At 44.7% G+C, this 16,673-nt stretch overlaps 28 non-coding genes across 28 annotated transcripts; all 28 read left to right on the forward strand.

Annotated features, from left to right (window-relative positions):
- Positions 1–220: 220 nt before the first annotated feature.
- On the forward strand, positions 221–384 carry LOC125380697. Its single transcript, XR_007221344.1, has one exon. It is a non-coding gene; the product is annotated as a U1 spliceosomal RNA (small nuclear RNA).
- Positions 385–820: 436 nt separating this feature from the next.
- Positions 821–984, forward strand: LOC125380698. Its single transcript, XR_007221345.1, has one exon. It is a non-coding gene; the product is annotated as a U1 spliceosomal RNA (small nuclear RNA).
- Positions 985–1,420: 436 nt separating this feature from the next.
- LOC125380699 lies at positions 1,421–1,584 on the forward strand. The gene has a single exon (XR_007221346.1). It is a non-coding gene; the product is annotated as a U1 spliceosomal RNA (small nuclear RNA).
- Positions 1,585–2,017: 433 nt separating this feature from the next.
- LOC125380700 lies at positions 2,018–2,181 on the forward strand. The gene has a single exon (XR_007221347.1). It is a non-coding gene; the product is annotated as a U1 spliceosomal RNA (small nuclear RNA).
- Positions 2,182–2,614: 433 nt separating this feature from the next.
- On the forward strand, positions 2,615–2,778 carry LOC125380701. The gene has a single exon (XR_007221348.1). It is a non-coding gene; the product is annotated as a U1 spliceosomal RNA (small nuclear RNA).
- A 451-nt stretch (positions 2,779–3,229) lies between these two features.
- On the forward strand, positions 3,230–3,393 carry LOC125380702. The gene has a single exon (XR_007221349.1). It is a non-coding gene; the product is annotated as a U1 spliceosomal RNA (small nuclear RNA).
- Positions 3,394–3,825: 432 nt separating this feature from the next.
- Positions 3,826–3,989, forward strand: LOC125380704. Its single transcript, XR_007221351.1, has one exon. It is a non-coding gene; the product is annotated as a U1 spliceosomal RNA (small nuclear RNA).
- A 436-nt stretch (positions 3,990–4,425) lies between these two features.
- On the forward strand, positions 4,426–4,589 carry LOC125380705. The gene has a single exon (XR_007221352.1). It is a non-coding gene; the product is annotated as a U1 spliceosomal RNA (small nuclear RNA).
- Positions 4,590–5,017: 428 nt separating this feature from the next.
- Positions 5,018–5,181, forward strand: LOC125380706. The gene has a single exon (XR_007221353.1). It is a non-coding gene; the product is annotated as a U1 spliceosomal RNA (small nuclear RNA).
- A 436-nt stretch (positions 5,182–5,617) lies between these two features.
- Positions 5,618–5,781, forward strand: LOC125380707. Its single transcript, XR_007221354.1, has one exon. It is a non-coding gene; the product is annotated as a U1 spliceosomal RNA (small nuclear RNA).
- A 436-nt stretch (positions 5,782–6,217) lies between these two features.
- On the forward strand, positions 6,218–6,381 carry LOC125380708. Its single transcript, XR_007221355.1, has one exon. It is a non-coding gene; the product is annotated as a U1 spliceosomal RNA (small nuclear RNA).
- A 436-nt stretch (positions 6,382–6,817) lies between these two features.
- Positions 6,818–6,981, forward strand: LOC125380709. The gene has a single exon (XR_007221356.1). It is a non-coding gene; the product is annotated as a U1 spliceosomal RNA (small nuclear RNA).
- A 430-nt stretch (positions 6,982–7,411) lies between these two features.
- On the forward strand, positions 7,412–7,575 carry LOC125380710. The gene has a single exon (XR_007221357.1). It is a non-coding gene; the product is annotated as a U1 spliceosomal RNA (small nuclear RNA).
- Positions 7,576–8,008: 433 nt separating this feature from the next.
- On the forward strand, positions 8,009–8,172 carry LOC125380711. Its single transcript, XR_007221358.1, has one exon. It is a non-coding gene; the product is annotated as a U1 spliceosomal RNA (small nuclear RNA).
- Positions 8,173–8,608: 436 nt separating this feature from the next.
- Positions 8,609–8,772, forward strand: LOC125380712. The gene has a single exon (XR_007221359.1). It is a non-coding gene; the product is annotated as a U1 spliceosomal RNA (small nuclear RNA).
- Positions 8,773–9,185: 413 nt separating this feature from the next.
- On the forward strand, positions 9,186–9,349 carry LOC125380713. Its single transcript, XR_007221360.1, has one exon. It is a non-coding gene; the product is annotated as a U1 spliceosomal RNA (small nuclear RNA).
- A 436-nt stretch (positions 9,350–9,785) lies between these two features.
- On the forward strand, positions 9,786–9,949 carry LOC125380715. The gene has a single exon (XR_007221362.1). It is a non-coding gene; the product is annotated as a U1 spliceosomal RNA (small nuclear RNA).
- Positions 9,950–10,382: 433 nt separating this feature from the next.
- LOC125380716 lies at positions 10,383–10,546 on the forward strand. The gene has a single exon (XR_007221363.1). It is a non-coding gene; the product is annotated as a U1 spliceosomal RNA (small nuclear RNA).
- A 439-nt stretch (positions 10,547–10,985) lies between these two features.
- Positions 10,986–11,149, forward strand: LOC125380718. Its single transcript, XR_007221364.1, has one exon. It is a non-coding gene; the product is annotated as a U1 spliceosomal RNA (small nuclear RNA).
- A 436-nt stretch (positions 11,150–11,585) lies between these two features.
- On the forward strand, positions 11,586–11,749 carry LOC125380719. The gene has a single exon (XR_007221365.1). It is a non-coding gene; the product is annotated as a U1 spliceosomal RNA (small nuclear RNA).
- Positions 11,750–12,185: 436 nt separating this feature from the next.
- Positions 12,186–12,349, forward strand: LOC125380720. The gene has a single exon (XR_007221366.1). It is a non-coding gene; the product is annotated as a U1 spliceosomal RNA (small nuclear RNA).
- A 436-nt stretch (positions 12,350–12,785) lies between these two features.
- LOC125380721 lies at positions 12,786–12,949 on the forward strand. The gene has a single exon (XR_007221367.1). It is a non-coding gene; the product is annotated as a U1 spliceosomal RNA (small nuclear RNA).
- A 433-nt stretch (positions 12,950–13,382) lies between these two features.
- On the forward strand, positions 13,383–13,546 carry LOC125380722. Its single transcript, XR_007221368.1, has one exon. It is a non-coding gene; the product is annotated as a U1 spliceosomal RNA (small nuclear RNA).
- A 442-nt stretch (positions 13,547–13,988) lies between these two features.
- Positions 13,989–14,152, forward strand: LOC125380723. Its single transcript, XR_007221370.1, has one exon. It is a non-coding gene; the product is annotated as a U1 spliceosomal RNA (small nuclear RNA).
- Positions 14,153–14,582: 430 nt separating this feature from the next.
- LOC125380724 lies at positions 14,583–14,746 on the forward strand. The gene has a single exon (XR_007221371.1). It is a non-coding gene; the product is annotated as a U1 spliceosomal RNA (small nuclear RNA).
- A 436-nt stretch (positions 14,747–15,182) lies between these two features.
- Positions 15,183–15,346, forward strand: LOC125380725. Its single transcript, XR_007221372.1, has one exon. It is a non-coding gene; the product is annotated as a U1 spliceosomal RNA (small nuclear RNA).
- Positions 15,347–15,785: 439 nt separating this feature from the next.
- LOC125380727 lies at positions 15,786–15,949 on the forward strand. Its single transcript, XR_007221374.1, has one exon. It is a non-coding gene; the product is annotated as a U1 spliceosomal RNA (small nuclear RNA).
- A 445-nt stretch (positions 15,950–16,394) lies between these two features.
- LOC125380728 lies at positions 16,395–16,558 on the forward strand. The gene has a single exon (XR_007221375.1). It is a non-coding gene; the product is annotated as a U1 spliceosomal RNA (small nuclear RNA).
- Positions 16,559–16,673: the final 115 nt, after the last annotated feature.

The following is a 16,673-nucleotide window of genomic DNA, read 5'->3' on the forward strand; positions in this document are numbered from 1 at the left end:
GCATGTCTATGCAGCCTAAAATGCAAATAAAGCCATTTCCGTCTCGTTCTTCCTACCAATAATCTTTGCATAAAGCGAACGGGTGAATGTAGTGCCATGTACAGGGAAGTATAAAAATGTTTGAACTGAAATGGAATATATGTGAAGTTTTGCTTACAAGACACCTGAATGAGGTGATGTGTATGTTTGTAGTGATGGTTAGGAAGCTGCAGTTTCAGGCATACTTACCTGGCACAGGCTTAACAGTGATCCGCAAGGCTGTGGGCCCGGGGCGAGACCTTTCCATTGCACATCGGCTTGGTTGACCCCTGCGATCATCCCAAATGTGGACGACTCGGGTGCGCAATTTATAAGTGTGGGGGACTGCGTTCGCGCTCTCCCCTGGAAAAAACAATCAAAAATAGAAATGCCTTTTTTTCATTCTGTTTGTCTATCATGACATGTTCAGTTGTTGTTGTTGTTGTTGTTGTTGTTGTTGTTGTTGTTGTTGATGATGATGTGTTTATTTTGCTGAGTAGCTCCCAAGGAGAAAGATAGGACCCGGAAGGAAACTTGGGTGTTGACATGGAAGTTACCTCCCCTGGGTACCTGGCGCAAGGTGCATGTCTATGCAGCCTAAAATGCAAATAAAGCCATTTCCGTCTCGTTCTTCCTACCAATAATCTTTGCATAAAGCGAACGGGTGAATGTAGTGCCATGTACAGGGAAGTATAAAAATGTTTGAACTGAAATGGAATATATGTGAAGTTTTGCTTACAAGACACCTGAATGAGGTGATGTGTATGTTTGTAGTGATGGTTAGGAAGCTGCAGTTTCAGGCATACTTACCTGGCACAGGCTTAACAGTGATCCGCAAGGCTGTGGGCCCGGGGCGAGACCTTTCCATTGCACATCGGCTTGGTTGACCCCTGCGATCATCCCAAATGTGGACGACTCGGGTGCGCAATTTATAAGTGTGGGGGACTGCGTTCGCGCTCTCCCCTGGAAAAAACAATCAAAAATAGAAATGCCTTTTTTTCATTCTGTTTGTCTATCATGACATGTTCAGTTGTTGTTGTTGTTGTTGTTGTTGTTGTTGTTGTTGTTGTTGATGATGATGTGTTTATTTTGCTGAGTAGCTCCCAAGGAGAAAGATAGGACCCGGAAGGAAACTTGGGTGTTGACATGGAAGTTACCTCCCCTGGGTACCTGGCGCAAGGTGCATGTCTATGCAGCCTAAAATGCAAATAAAGCCATTTCCGTCTCGTTCTTCCTACCAATAATCTTTGCATAAAGCGAACGGGTGAATGTAGTGCCATGTACAGGGAAGTATAAAAATGTTTGAACTGAAATGGAATATATGTGAAGTTTTGCTTACAAGACACCTGAATGAGGTGATGTGTATGTTTGTAGTGATGGTTAGGAAGCTGCAGTTTCAGGCATACTTACCTGGCACAGGCTTAACAGTGATCCGCAAGGCTGTGGGCCCGGGGCGAGACCTTTCCATTGCACATCGGCTTGGTTGACCCCTGCGATCATCCCAAATGTGGACGACTCGGGTGCGCAATTTATAAGTGTGGGGGACTGCGTTCGCGCTCTCCCCTGGAAAAAACAATCAAAAATAGAAATGCCTTTTTTTCATTCTGTTTGTCTATCATGACATGTTCAGTTGTTGTTGTTGTTGTTGTTGTTGTTGTTGTTGTTGTTGATGATGATGTGTTTATTTTGCTGAGTAGCTCCCAAGGAGAAAGATAGGACCCGGAAGGAAACTTGGGTGTTGACATGGAAGTTACCTCCCCTGGGTACCTGGCGCAAGGTGCATGTCTATGCAGCCTAAAATGCAAATAAAGCCATTTCCGTCTCGTTCTTCCTACCAATAATCTTTGCATAAAGCGAACGGGTGAATGTAGTGCCATGTACAGGGAAGTATAAAAATGTTTGAACTGAAATGGAATATATGTGAAGTTTTGCTTACAAGACACCTGAATGAGGTGATGTGTATGTTTGTAGTGATGGTTAGGAAGCTGCAGTTTCAGGCATACTTACCTGGCACAGGCTTAACAGTGATCCGCAAGGCTGTGGGCCCGGGGCGAGACCTTTCCATTGCACATCGGCTTGGTTGACCCCTGCGATCATCCCAAATGTGGACGACTCGGGTGCGCAATTTATAAGTGTGGGGGACTGCGTTCGCGCTCTCCCCTGGAAAAAACAATCAAAAATAGAAATGCCTTTTTTTCATTCTGTTTGTCTATCATGACATGTTCAGTTGTTGTTGTTGTTGTTGTTGTTGTTGTTGTTGTTGTTGATGATGATGTGTTTATTTTGCTGAGTAGCTCCCAAGGAGAAAGATAGGACCCGGAAGGAAACTTGGGTGTTGACATGGAAGTTACCTCCCCTGGGTACCTGGCGCAAGGTGCATGTCTATGCAGCCTAAAATGCAAATAAAGCCATTTCCGTCTCGTTCTTCCTACCAATAATCTTTGCATAAAGCGAACGGGTGAATGTAGTGCCATGTACAGGGAAGTATAAAAATGTTTGAACTGAAATGGAATATATGTGAAGTTTTGCTTACAAGACACCTGAATGAGGTGATGTGTATGTTTGTAGTGATGGTTAGGAAGCTGCAGTTTCAGGCATACTTACCTGGCACAGGCTTAACAGTGATCCGCAAGGCTGTGGGCCCGGGGCGAGACCTTTCCATTGCACATCGGCTTGGTTGACCCCTGCGATCATCCCAAATGTGGACGACTCGGGTGCGCAATTTATAAGTGTGGGGGACTGCGTTCGCGCTCTCCCCTGGAAAAAACAATCAAAAATAGAAATGCCTTTTTTTCATTCTGTTTGTCTATCATGACATGTTCAGTTGTTGTTGTTGTTGTTGTTGTTGTTGTTGTTGTTGTTGTTGATGATGATGTGTTTATTTTGCTGAGTAGCTCCCAAGGAGAAAGATAGGACCCGGAAGGAAACTTGGGTGTTGACATGGAAGTTACCTCCCCTGGGTACCTGGCGCAAGGTGCATGTCTATGCAGCCTAAAATGCAAATAAAGCCATTTCCGTCTCGTTCATTTCCGTCTCGTTCTTCCTACCAATAATCTTTGCATAAAGCGAACGGGTGAATGTAGTGCCATGTACAGGGAAGTATAAAAATGTTTGAACTGAAATGGAATATATGTGAAGTTTTGCTTACAAGACACCTGAATGAGGTGATGTGTATGTTTGTAGTGATGGTTAGGAAGCTGCAGTTTCAGGCATACTTACCTGGCACAGGCTTAACAGTGATCCGCAAGGCTGTGGGCCCGGGGCGAGACCTTTCCATTGCACATCGGCTTGGTTGACCCCTGCGATCATCCCAAATGTGGACGACTCGGGTGCGCAATTTATAAGTGTGGGGGACTGCGTTCGCGCTCTCCCCTGGAAAAAACAATCAAAAATAGAAATGCCTTTTTTTCATTCTGTTTGTCTATCATGACATGTTCAGTTGTTGTTGTTGTTGTTGTTGTTGTTGTTGTTGTTGTGATGATGATGTGTTTATTTTGCTGAGTAGCTCCCAAGGAGAAAGATAGGACCCGGAAGGAAACTTGGGTGTTGACATGGAAGTTACCTCCCCTGGGTACCTGGCGCAAGGTGCATGTCTATGCAGCCTAAAATGCAAATAAAGCCATTTCCGTCTCGTTCTTCCTACCAATAATCTTTGCATAAAGCGAACGGGTGAATGTAGTGCCATGTACAGGGAAGTATAAAAATGTTTGAACTGAAATGGAATATATGTGAAGTTTTGCTTACAAGACACCTGAATGAGGTGATGTGTATGTTTGTAGTGATGGTTAGGAAGCTGCAGTTTCAGGCATACTTACCTGGCACAGGCTTAACAGTGATCCGCAAGGCTGTGGGCCCGGGGCGAGACCTTTCCATTGCACATCGGCTTGGTTGACCCCTGCGATCATCCCAAATGTGGACGACTCGGGTGCGCAATTTATAAGTGTGGGGGACTGCGTTCGCGCTCTCCCCTGGAAAAAACAATCAAAAATAGAAATGCCTTTTTTTCATTCTGTTTGTCTATCATGACATGTTCAGTTGTTGTTGTTGTTGTTGTTGTTGTTGTTGTTGTTGTTGTTGATGATGATGTGTTTATTTTGCTGAGTAGCTCCCAAGGAGAAAGATAGGACCCGGAAGGAAACTTGGGTGTTGACATGGAAGTTACCTCCCCTGGGTACCTGGCGCAAGGTGCATGTCTATGCAGCCTAAAATGCAAATAAAGCCATTTCCGTCTCGTTCTTCCTACCAATAATCTTTGCATAAAGCGAACGGGTGAATGTAGTGCCATGTACAGGGAAGTATAAAAATGTTTGAACTGAAATGGAATATATGTGAAGTTTTGCTTACAAGACACCTGAATGAGGTGATGTGTATGTTTGTAGTGATGGTTAGGAAGCTGCAGTTTCAGGCATACTTACCTGGCACAGGCTTAACAGTGATCCGCAAGGCTGTGGGCCCGGGGCGAGACCTTTCCATTGCACATCGGCTTGGTTGACCCCTGCGATCATCCCAAATGTGGACGACTCGGGTGCGCAATTTATAAGTGTGGGGGACTGCGTTCGCGCTCTCCCCTGGAAAAAACAATCAAAAATAGAAATGCCTTTTTTTCATTCTGTTTGTCTATCATGACATGTTCAGTTGTTGTTGTTGTTGTTGTTGTTGTTGTTGTTGTTGTTGATGATGATGTGTTTATTTTGCTGAGTAGCTCCCAAGGAGAAAGATAGGACCCGGAAGGAAACTTGGGTGTTGACATGGAAGTTACCTCCCCTGGGTACCTGGCGCAAGGTGCATGTCTATGCAGCCTAAAATGCAAATAAAGCCATTTCCGTCTCGTTCTTCCTACCAATAATCTTTGCATAAAGCGAACGGGTGAATGTAGTGCCATGTACAGGGAAGTATAAAAATGTTTGAACTGAAATGGAATATATGTGTTGCTTACAAGACACCTGAATGAGGTGATGTGTATGTTTGTAGTGATGGTTAGGAAGCTGCAGTTTCAGGCATACTTACCTGGCACAGGCTTAACAGTGATCCGCAAGGCTGTGGGCCCGGGGCGAGACCTTTCCATTGCACATCGGCTTGGTTGACCCCTGCGATCATCCCAAATGTGGACGACTCGGGTGCGCAATTTATAAGTGTGGGGGACTGCGTTCGCGCTCTCCCCTGGAAAAAACAATCAAAAATAGAAATGCCTTTTTTTCATTCTGTTTGTCTATCATGACATGTTCAGTTGTTGTTGTTGTTGTTGTTGTTGTTGTTGTTGTTGTTGTTGATGATGATGTGTTTATTTTGCTGAGTAGCTCCCAAGGAGAAAGATAGGACCCGGAAGGAAACTTGGGTGTTGACATGGAAGTTACCTCCCCTGGGTACCTGGCGCAAGGTGCATGTCTATGCAGCCTAAAATGCAAATAAAGCCATTTCCGTCTCGTTCTTCCTACCAATAATCTTTGCATAAAGCGAACGGGTGAATGTAGTGCCATGTACAGGGAAGTATAAAAATGTTTGAACTGAAATGGAATATATGTGAAGTTTTGCTTACAAGACACCTGAATGAGGTGATGTGTATGTTTGTAGTGATGGTTAGGAAGCTGCAGTTTCAGGCATACTTACCTGGCACAGGCTTAACAGTGATCCGCAAGGCTGTGGGCCCGGGGCGAGACCTTTCCATTGCACATCGGCTTGGTTGACCCCTGCGATCATCCCAAATGTGGACGACTCGGGTGCGCAATTTATAAGTGTGGGGGACTGCGTTCGCGCTCTCCCCTGGAAAAAACAATCAAAAATAGAAATGCCTTTTTTTCATTCTGTTTGTCTATCATGACATGTTCAGTTGTTGTTGTTGTTGTTGTTGTTGTTGTTGTTGTTGTTGTTGATGATGATGTGTTTATTTTGCTGAGTAGCTCCCAAGGAGAAAGATAGGACCCGGAAGGAAACTTGGGTGTTGACATGGAAGTTACCTCCCCTGGGTACCTGGCGCAAGGTGCATGTCTATGCAGCCTAAAATGCAAATAAAGCCATTTCCGTCTCGTTCTTCCTACCAATAATCTTTGCATAAAGCGAACGGGTGAATGTAGTGCCATGTACAGGGAAGTATAAAAATGTTTGAACTGAAATGGAATATATGTGAAGTTTTGCTTACAAGACACCTGAATGAGGTGATGTGTATGTTTGTAGTGATGGTTAGGAAGCTGCAGTTTCAGGCATACTTACCTGGCACAGGCTTAACAGTGATCCGCAAGGCTGTGGGCCCGGGGCGAGACCTTTCCATTGCACATCGGCTTGGTTGACCCCTGCGATCATCCCAAATGTGGACGACTCGGGTGCGCAATTTATAAGTGTGGGGGACTGCGTTCGCGCTCTCCCCTGGAAAAAACAATCAAAAATAGAAATGCCTTTTTTTCATTCTGTTTGTCTATCATGACATGTTCAGTTGTTGTTGTTGTTGTTGTTGTTGTTGTTGTTGTTGTTGTTGATGATGATGTGTTTATTTTGCTGAGTAGCTCCCAAGGAGAAAGATAGGACCCGGAAGGAAACTTGGGTGTTGACATGGAAGTTACCTCCCCTGGGTACCTGGCGCAAGGTGCATGTCTATGCAGCCTAAAATGCAAATAAAGCCATTTCCGTCTCGTTCTTCCTACCAATAATCTTTGCATAAAGCGAACGGGTGAATGTAGTGCCATGTACAGGGAAGTATAAAAATGTTTGAACTGAAATGGAATATATGTGAAGTTTTGCTTACAAGACACCTGAATGAGGTGATGTGTATGTTTGTAGTGATGGTTAGGAAGCTGCAGTTTCAGGCATACTTACCTGGCACAGGCTTAACAGTGATCCGCAAGGCTGTGGGCCCGGGGCGAGACCTTTCCATTGCACATCGGCTTGGTTGACCCCTGCGATCATCCCAAATGTGGACGACTCGGGTGCGCAATTTATAAGTGTGGGGGACTGCGTTCGCGCTCTCCCCTGGAAAAAACAATCAAAAATAGAAATGCCTTTTTTTCATTCTGTTTGTCTATCATGACATGTTCAGTTGTTGTTGTTGTTGTTGTTGTTGTTGTTGTTGTTGATGATGATGTGTTTATTTTGCTGAGTAGCTCCCAAGGAGAAAGATAGGACCCGGAAGGAAACTTGGGTGTTGACATGGAAGTTACCTCCCCTGGGTACCTGGCGCAAGGTGCATGTCTATGCAGCCTAAAATGCAAATAAAGCCATTTCCGTCTCGTTCTTCCTACCAATAATCTTTGCATAAAGCGAACGGGTGAATGTAGTGCCATGTACAGGGAAGTATAAAAATGTTTGAACTGAAATGGAATATATGTGAAGTTTTGCTTACAAGACACCTGAATGAGGTGATGTGTATGTTTGTAGTGATGGTTAGGAAGCTGCAGTTTCAGGCATACTTACCTGGCACAGGCTTAACAGTGATCCGCAAGGCTGTGGGCCCGGGGCGAGACCTTTCCATTGCACATCGGCTTGGTTGACCCCTGCGATCATCCCAAATGTGGACGACTCGGGTGCGCAATTTATAAGTGTGGGGGACTGCGTTCGCGCTCTCCCCTGGAAAAAACAATCAAAAATAGAAATGCCTTTTTTTCATTCTGTTTGTCTATCATGACATGTTCAGTTGTTGTTGTTGTTGTTGTTGTTGTTGTTGTTGTTGTTGATGATGATGTGTTTATTTTGCTGAGTAGCTCCCAAGGAGAAAGATAGGACCCGGAAGGAAACTTGGGTGTTGACATGGAAGTTACCTCCCCTGGGTACCTGGCGCAAGGTGCATGTCTATGCAGCCTAAAATGCAAATAAAGCCATTTCCGTCTCGTTCTTCCTACCAATAATCTTTGCATAAAGCGAACGGGTGAATGTAGTGCCATGTACAGGGAAGTATAAAAATGTTTGAACTGAAATGGAATATATGTGAAGTTTTGCTTACAAGACACCTGAATGAGGTGATGTGTATGTTTGTAGTGATGGTTAGGAAGCTGCAGTTTCAGGCATACTTACCTGGCACAGGCTTAACAGTGATCCGCAAGGCTGTGGGCCCGGGGCGAGACCTTTCCATTGCACATCGGCTTGGTTGACCCCTGCGATCATCCCAAATGTGGACGACTCGGGTGCGCAATTTATAAGTGTGGGGGACTGCGTTCGCGCTCTCCCCTGGAAAAAACAATCAAAAATAGAAATGCCTTTTTTTCATTCTGTTTGTCTATCATGACATGTTCAGTTGTTGTTGTTGTTGTTGTTGTTGTTGTTGTTGTTGTTGTTGATGATGATGTGTTTATTTTGCTGAGTAGCTCCCAAGGAGAAAGATAGGACCCGGAAGGAAACTTGGGTGTTGACATGGAAGTTACCTCCCCTGGGTACCTGGCGCAAGGTGCATGTCTATGCAGCCTAAAATGCAAATAAAGCCATTTCCGTCTCGTTCTTCCTACCAATAATCTTTGCATAAAGCGAACGGGTGAATGTAGTGCCATGTACAGGGAAGTATAAAAATGTTTGAACTGAAATGGAATATATGTGAAGTTTTGCTTACAAGACACCTGAATGAGGTGATGTGTATGTTTGTAGTGATGGTTAGGAAGCTGCAGTTTCAGGCATACTTACCTGGCACAGGCTTAACAGTGATCCGCAAGGCTGTGGGCCCGGGGCGAGACCTTTCCATTGCACATCGGCTTGGTTGACCCCTGCGATCATCCCAAATGTGGACGACTCGGGTGCGCAATTTATAAGTGTGGGGGACTGCGTTCGCGCTCTCCCCTGGAAAAAACAATCAAAAATAGAAATGCCTTTTTTTCATTCTGTTTGTCTATCATGACATGTTCAGTTGTTGTTGTTGTTGTTGTTGTTGTTGTTGTTGTTGTTGATGATGATGTGTTTATTTTGCTGAGTAGCTCCCAAGGAGAAAGATAGGACCCGGAAGGAAACTTGGGTGTTGACATGGAAGTTACCTCCCCTGGGTACCTGGCGCAAGGTGCATGTCTATGCAGCCTAAAATGCAAATAAAGCCATTTCCGTCTCGTTCTTCCTACCAATAATCTTTGCATAAAGCGAACGGGTGAATGTAGTGCCATGTACAGGGAAGTATAAAAATGTTTGAACTGAAATGGAATATATGTGAAGTTTTGCTTACAAGACACCTGAATGAGGTGATGTGTATGTTTGCAGTTTCAGGCATACTTACCTGGCACAGGCTTAACAGTGATCCGCAAGGCTGTGGGCCCGGGGCGAGACCTTTCCATTGCACATCGGCTTGGTTGACCCCTGCGATCATCCCAAATGTGGACGACTCGGGTGCGCAATTTATAAGTGTGGGGGACTGCGTTCGCGCTCTCCCCTGGAAAAAACAATCAAAAATAGAAATGCCTTTTTTTCATTCTGTTTGTCTATCATGACATGTTCAGTTGTTGTTGTTGTTGTTGTTGTTGTTGTTGTTGTTGTTGTTGATGATGATGTGTTTATTTTGCTGAGTAGCTCCCAAGGAGAAAGATAGGACCCGGAAGGAAACTTGGGTGTTGACATGGAAGTTACCTCCCCTGGGTACCTGGCGCAAGGTGCATGTCTATGCAGCCTAAAATGCAAATAAAGCCATTTCCGTCTCGTTCTTCCTACCAATAATCTTTGCATAAAGCGAACGGGTGAATGTAGTGCCATGTACAGGGAAGTATAAAAATGTTTGAACTGAAATGGAATATATGTGAAGTTTTGCTTACAAGACACCTGAATGAGGTGATGTGTATGTTTGTAGTGATGGTTAGGAAGCTGCAGTTTCAGGCATACTTACCTGGCACAGGCTTAACAGTGATCCGCAAGGCTGTGGGCCCGGGGCGAGACCTTTCCATTGCACATCGGCTTGGTTGACCCCTGCGATCATCCCAAATGTGGACGACTCGGGTGCGCAATTTATAAGTGTGGGGGACTGCGTTCGCGCTCTCCCCTGGAAAAAACAATCAAAAATAGAAATGCCTTTTTTTCATTCTGTTTGTCTATCATGACATGTTCAGTTGTTGTTGTTGTTGTTGTTGTTGTTGTTGTTGTTGTTGATGATGATGTGTTTATTTTGCTGAGTAGCTCCCAAGGAGAAAGATAGGACCCGGAAGGAAACTTGGGTGTTGACATGGAAGTTACCTCCCCTGGGTACCTGGCGCAAGGTGCATGTCTATGCAGCCTAAAATGCAAATAAAGCCATTTCCGTCTCGTTCTTCCTACCAATAATCTTTGCATAAAGCGAACGGGTGAATGTAGTGCCATGTACAGGGAAGTATAAAAATGTTTGAACTGAAATGGAATATATGTGAAGTTTTGCTTACAAGACACCTGAATGAGGTGATGTGTATGTTTGTAGTGATGGTTAGGAAGCTGCAGTTTCAGGCATACTTACCTGGCACAGGCTTAACAGTGATCCGCAAGGCTGTGGGCCCGGGGCGAGACCTTTCCATTGCACATCGGCTTGGTTGACCCCTGCGATCATCCCAAATGTGGACGACTCGGGTGCGCAATTTATAAGTGTGGGGGACTGCGTTCGCGCTCTCCCCTGGAAAAAACAATCAAAAATAGAAATGCCTTTTTTTCATTCTGTTTGTCTATCATGACATGTTCAGTTGTTGTTGTTGTTGTTGTTGTTGTTGTTGTTGTTGTTGTTGTTGATGATGATGTGTTTATTTTGCTGAGTAGCTCCCAAGGAGAAAGATAGGACCCGGAAGGAAACTTGGGTGTTGACATGGAAGTTACCTCCCCTGGGTACCTGGCGCAAGGTGCATGTCTATGCAGCCTAAAATGCAAATAAAGCCATTTCCGTCTCGTTCTTCCTACCAATAATCTTTGCATAAAGCGAACGGGTGAATGTAGTGCCATGTACAGGGAAGTATAAAAATGTTTGAACTGAAATGGAATATATGTGAAGTTTTGCTTACAAGACACCTGAATGAGGTGATGTGTATGTTTGTAGTGATGGTTAGGAAGCTGCAGTTTCAGGCATACTTACCTGGCACAGGCTTAACAGTGATCCGCAAGGCTGTGGGCCCGGGGCGAGACCTTTCCATTGCACATCGGCTTGGTTGACCCCTGCGATCATCCCAAATGTGGACGACTCGGGTGCGCAATTTATAAGTGTGGGGGACTGCGTTCGCGCTCTCCCCTGGAAAAAACAATCAAAAATAGAAATGCCTTTTTTTCATTCTGTTTGTCTATCATGACATGTTCAGTTGTTGTTGTTGTTGTTGTTGTTGTTGTTGTTGTTGTTGTTGATGATGATGTGTTTATTTTGCTGAGTAGCTCCCAAGGAGAAAGATAGGACCCGGAAGGAAACTTGGGTGTTGACATGGAAGTTACCTCCCCTGGGTACCTGGCGCAAGGTGCATGTCTATGCAGCCTAAAATGCAAATAAAGCCATTTCCGTCTCGTTCTTCCTACCAATAATCTTTGCATAAAGCGAACGGGTGAATGTAGTGCCATGTACAGGGAAGTATAAAAATGTTTGAACTGAAATGGAATATATGTGAAGTTTTGCTTACAAGACACCTGAATGAGGTGATGTGTATGTTTGTAGTGATGGTTAGGAAGCTGCAGTTTCAGGCATACTTACCTGGCACAGGCTTAACAGTGATCCGCAAGGCTGTGGGCCCGGGGCGAGACCTTTCCATTGCACATCGGCTTGGTTGACCCCTGCGATCATCCCAAATGTGGACGACTCGGGTGCGCAATTTATAAGTGTGGGGGACTGCGTTCGCGCTCTCCCCTGGAAAAAACAATCAAAAATAGAAATGCCTTTTTTTCATTCTGTTTGTCTATCATGACATGTTCAGTTGTTGTTGTTGTTGTTGTTGTTGTTGTTGTTGTTGTTGTTGATGATGATGTGTTTATTTTGCTGAGTAGCTCCCAAGGAGAAAGATAGGACCCGGAAGGAAACTTGGGTGTTGACATGGAAGTTACCTCCCCTGGGTACCTGGCGCAAGGTGCATGTCTATGCAGCCTAAAATGCAAATAAAGCCATTTCCGTCTCGTTCTTCCTACCAATAATCTTTGCATAAAGCGAACGGGTGAATGTAGTGCCATGTACAGGGAAGTATAAAAATGTTTGAACTGAAATGGAATATATGTGAAGTTTTGCTTACAAGACACCTGAATGAGGTGATGTGTATGTTTGTAGTGATGGTTAGGAAGCTGCAGTTTCAGGCATACTTACCTGGCACAGGCTTAACAGTGATCCGCAAGGCTGTGGGCCCGGGGCGAGACCTTTCCATTGCACATCGGCTTGGTTGACCCCTGCGATCATCCCAAATGTGGACGACTCGGGTGCGCAATTTATAAGTGTGGGGGACTGCGTTCGCGCTCTCCCCTGGAAAAAACAATCAAAAATAGAAATGCCTTTTTTTCATTCTGTTTGTCTATCATGACATGTTCAGTTGTTGTTGTTGTTGTTGTTGTTGTTGTTGTTGTTGTTGTTGATGATGATGTGTTTATTTTGCTGAGTAGCTCCCAAGGAGAAAGATAGGACCCGGAAGGAAACTTGGGTGTTGACATGGAAGTTACCTCCCCTGGGTACCTGGCGCAAGGTGCATGTCTATGCAGCCTAAAATGCAAATAAAGCCATTTCCGTCTCGTTCTTCCTACCAATAATCTTTGCATAAAGCGAACGGGTGAATGTAGTGCCATGTACAGGGAAGTATAAAAATGTTTGAACTGAAATGGAATATATGTGAAGTTTTGCTTACAAGACACCTGAATGAGGTGATGTGTATGTTTGTAGTGATGGTTAGGAAGCTGCAGTTTCAGGCATACTTACCTGGCACAGGCTTAACAGTGATCCGCAAGGCTGTGGGCCCGGGGCGAGACCTTTCCATTGCACATCGGCTTGGTTGACCCCTGCGATCATCCCAAATGTGGACGACTCGGGTGCGCAATTTATAAGTGTGGGGGACTGCGTTCGCGCTCTCCCCTGGAAAAAACAATCAAAAATAGAAATGCCTTTTTTTCATTCTGTTTGTCTATCATGACATGTTCAGTTGTTGTTGTTGTTGTTGTTGTTGTTGTTGTTGTTGTTGATGATGATGTGTTTATTTTGCTGAGTAGCTCCCAAGGAGAAAGATAGGACCCGGAAGGAAACTTGGGTGTTGACATGGAAGTTACCTCCCCTGGGTACCTGGCGCAAGGTGCATGTCTATGCAGCCTAAAATGCAAATAAAGCCATTTCCGTCTCGTTCTTCCTACCAATAATCTTTGCATAAAGCGAACGGGTGAATGTAGTGCCATGTACAGGGAAGTATAAAAATGTTTGAACTGAAATGGAATATATGTGAAGTTTTGCTTACAAGACACCTGAATGAGGTGATGTGTATGTTTGTAGTGATGGTTAGGAAGCTGCAGTTTCAGGCATACTTACCTGGCACAGGCTTAACAGTGATCCGCAAGGCTGTGGGCCCGGGGCGAGACCTTTCCATTGCACATCGGCTTGGTTGACCCCTGCGATCATCCCAAATGTGGACGACTCGGGTGCGCAATTTATAAGTGTGGGGGACTGCGTTCGCGCTCTCCCCTGGAAAAAACAATCAAAAATAGAAATGCCTTTTTTTCATTCTGTTTGTCTATCATGACATGTTCAGTTGTTGTTGTTGTTGTTGTTGTTGTTGTTGTTGTTGTTGTTGTTGTTGATGATGATGTGTTTATTTTGCTGAGTAGCTCCCAAGGAGAAAGATAGGACCCGGAAGGAAACTTGGGTGTTGACATGGAAGTTACCTCCCCTGGGTACCTGGCGCAAGGTGCATGTCTATGCAGCCTAAAATGCAAATAAAGCCATTTCCGTCTCGTTCTTCCTACCAATAATCTTTGCATAAAGCGAACGGGTGAATGTAGTGCCATGTACAGGGAAGTATAAAAATGTTTGAACTGAAATGGAATATATGTGAAGTTTTGCTTACAAGACACCTGAATGAGGTGATGTGTATGTTTGTAGTGATGGTTAGGAAGCTGCAGTTTCAGGCATACTTACCTGGCACAGGCTTAACAGTGATCCGCAAGGCTGTGGGCCCGGGGCGAGACCTTTCCATTGCACATCGGCTTGGTTGACCCCTGCGATCATCCCAAATGTGGACGACTCGGGTGCGCAATTTATAAGTGTGGGGGACTGCGTTCGCGCTCTCCCCTGGAAAAAACAATCAAAAATAGAAATGCCTTTTTTTCATTCTGTTTGTCTATCATGACATGTTCAGTTGTTGTTGTTGTTGTTGTTGTTGTTGTTGTTGTTGATGATGATGTGTTTATTTTGCTGAGTAGCTCCCAAGGAGAAAGATAGGACCCGGAAGGAAACTTGGGTGTTGACATGGAAGTTACCTCCCCTGGGTACCTGGCGCAAGGTGCATGTCTATGCAGCCTAAAATGCAAATAAAGCCATTTCCGTCTCGTTCTTCCTACCAATAATCTTTGCATAAAGCGAACGGGTGAATGTAGTGCCATGTACAGGGAAGTATAAAAATGTTTGAACTGAAATGGAATATATGTGAAGTTTTGCTTACAAGACACCTGAATGAGGTGATGTGTATGTTTGTAGTGATGGTTAGGAAGCTGCAGTTTCAGGCATACTTACCTGGCACAGGCTTAACAGTGATCCGCAAGGCTGTGGGCCCGGGGCGAGACCTTTCCATTGCACATCGGCTTGGTTGACCCCTGCGATCATCCCAAATGTGGACGACTCGGGTGCGCAATTTATAAGTGTGGGGGACTGCGTTCGCGCTCTCCCCTGGAAAAAACAATCAAAAATAGAAATGCCTTTTTTTCATTCTGTTTGTCTATCATGACATGTTCAGTTGTTGTTGTTGTTGTTGTTGTTGTTGTTGTTGTTGTTGTTGATGATGATGTGTTTATTTTGCTGAGTAGCTCCCAAGGAGAAAGATAGGACCCGGAAGGAAACTTGGGTGTTGACATGGAAGTTACCTCCCCTGGGTACCTGGCGCAAGGTGCATGTCTATGCAGCCTAAAATGCAAATAAAGCCATTTCCGTCTCGTTCTTCCTACCAATAATCTTTGCATAAAGCGAACGGGTGAATGTAGTGCCATGTACAGGGAAGTATAAAAATGTTTGAACTGAAATGGAATATATGTGAAGTTTTGCTTACAAGACACCTGAATGAGGTGATGTGTATGTTTGTAGTGATGGTTAGGAAGCTGCAGTTTCAGGCATACTTACCTGGCACAGGCTTAACAGTGATCCGCAAGGCTGTGGGCCCGGGGCGAGACCTTTCCATTGCACATCGGCTTGGTTGACCCCTGCGATCATCCCAAATGTGGACGACTCGGGTGCGCAATTTATAAGTGTGGGGGACTGCGTTCGCGCTCTCCCCTGGAAAAAACAATCAAAAATAGAAATGCCTTTTTTTCATTCTGTTTGTCTATCATGACATGTTCAGTTGTTGTTGTTGTTGTTGTTGTTGTTGTTGTTGTTGTTGTTGTTGATGATGATGTGTTTATTTTGCTGAGTAGCTCCCAAGGAGAAAGATAGGACCCGGAAGGAAACTTGGGTGTTGACATGGAAGTTACCTCCCCTGGGTACCTGGCGCAAGGTGCATGTCTATGCAGCCTAAAATGCAAATAAAGCCATTTCCGTCTCGTTCTTCCTACCAATAATCTTTGCATAAAGCGAACGGGTGAATGTAGTGCCATGTACAGGGAAGTATAAAAATGTTTGAACTGAAATGGAATATATGTGAAGTTTTGCTTACAAGACACCTGAATGAGGTGATGTGTATGTTTGTAGTGATGGTTAGGAAGCTGCAGTTTCAGGCATACTTACCTGGCACAGGCTTAACAGTGATCCGCAAGGCTGTGGGCCCGGGGCGAGACCTTTCCATTGCACATCGGCTTGGTTGACCCCTGCGATCATCCCAAATGTGGACGACTCGGGTGCGCAATTTATAAGTGTGGGGGACTGCGTTCGCGCTCTCCCCTGGAAAAAACAATCAAAAATAGAAATGCCTTTTTTTCATTCTGTTTGTCTATCATGACATGTTCAGTTGTTGTTGTTGTTGTTGTTGTTGTTGTTGTTGTTGTTGTTGTTGTTGTTGATGATGATGTGTTTATTTTGCTGAGTAGCTCCCAAGGAGAAAGATAGGACCCGGAAGGAAACTTGGGTGTTGACATGGAAGTTACCTCCCCTGGGTACCTGGCGCAAGGTGCATGTCTATGCAGCCTAAAATGCAAATAAAGCCATTTCCGTCTCGTTCTTCCTACCAATAATCTTTGCATAAAGCGAACGGGTGAATGTAGTGCCATGTACAGGGAAGTATAAAAATGTTTGAACTGAAATGGAATATATGTGAAGTTTTGCTTACAAGACACCTGAATGAGGTGATGTGTATGTTTGTAGTGATGGTTAGGAAGCTGCAGTTTCAGGCATACTTACCTGGCACAGGCTTAACAGTGATCCGCAAGGCTGTGGGCCCGGGGCGAGACCTTTCCATTGCACATCGGCTTGGTTGACCCCTGCGATCATCCCAAATGTGGACGACTCGGGTGCGCAATTTATAAGTGTGGGGGACTGCGTTCGCGCTCTCCCCTGGAAAAAACAATCAAAAATAGAAATGCCTTTTTTTCATTCTGTTTGTCTATCATGACATGTTCAGTTGTTGTTGTTGTTGTTGTTGTTGTTGTTGTTGTTGTTGTTGTTGATGATG

The sequence above is a fragment of the Haliotis rufescens genome, unplaced genomic scaffold (genome assembly GCF_023055435.1).
Source record: "Haliotis rufescens isolate VD_foot unplaced genomic scaffold, xgHalRufe1.0.p SCAF_156, whole genome shotgun sequence".
Taxonomy (NCBI): domain Eukaryota; kingdom Metazoa; phylum Mollusca; class Gastropoda; order Lepetellida; family Haliotidae; genus Haliotis; species Haliotis rufescens.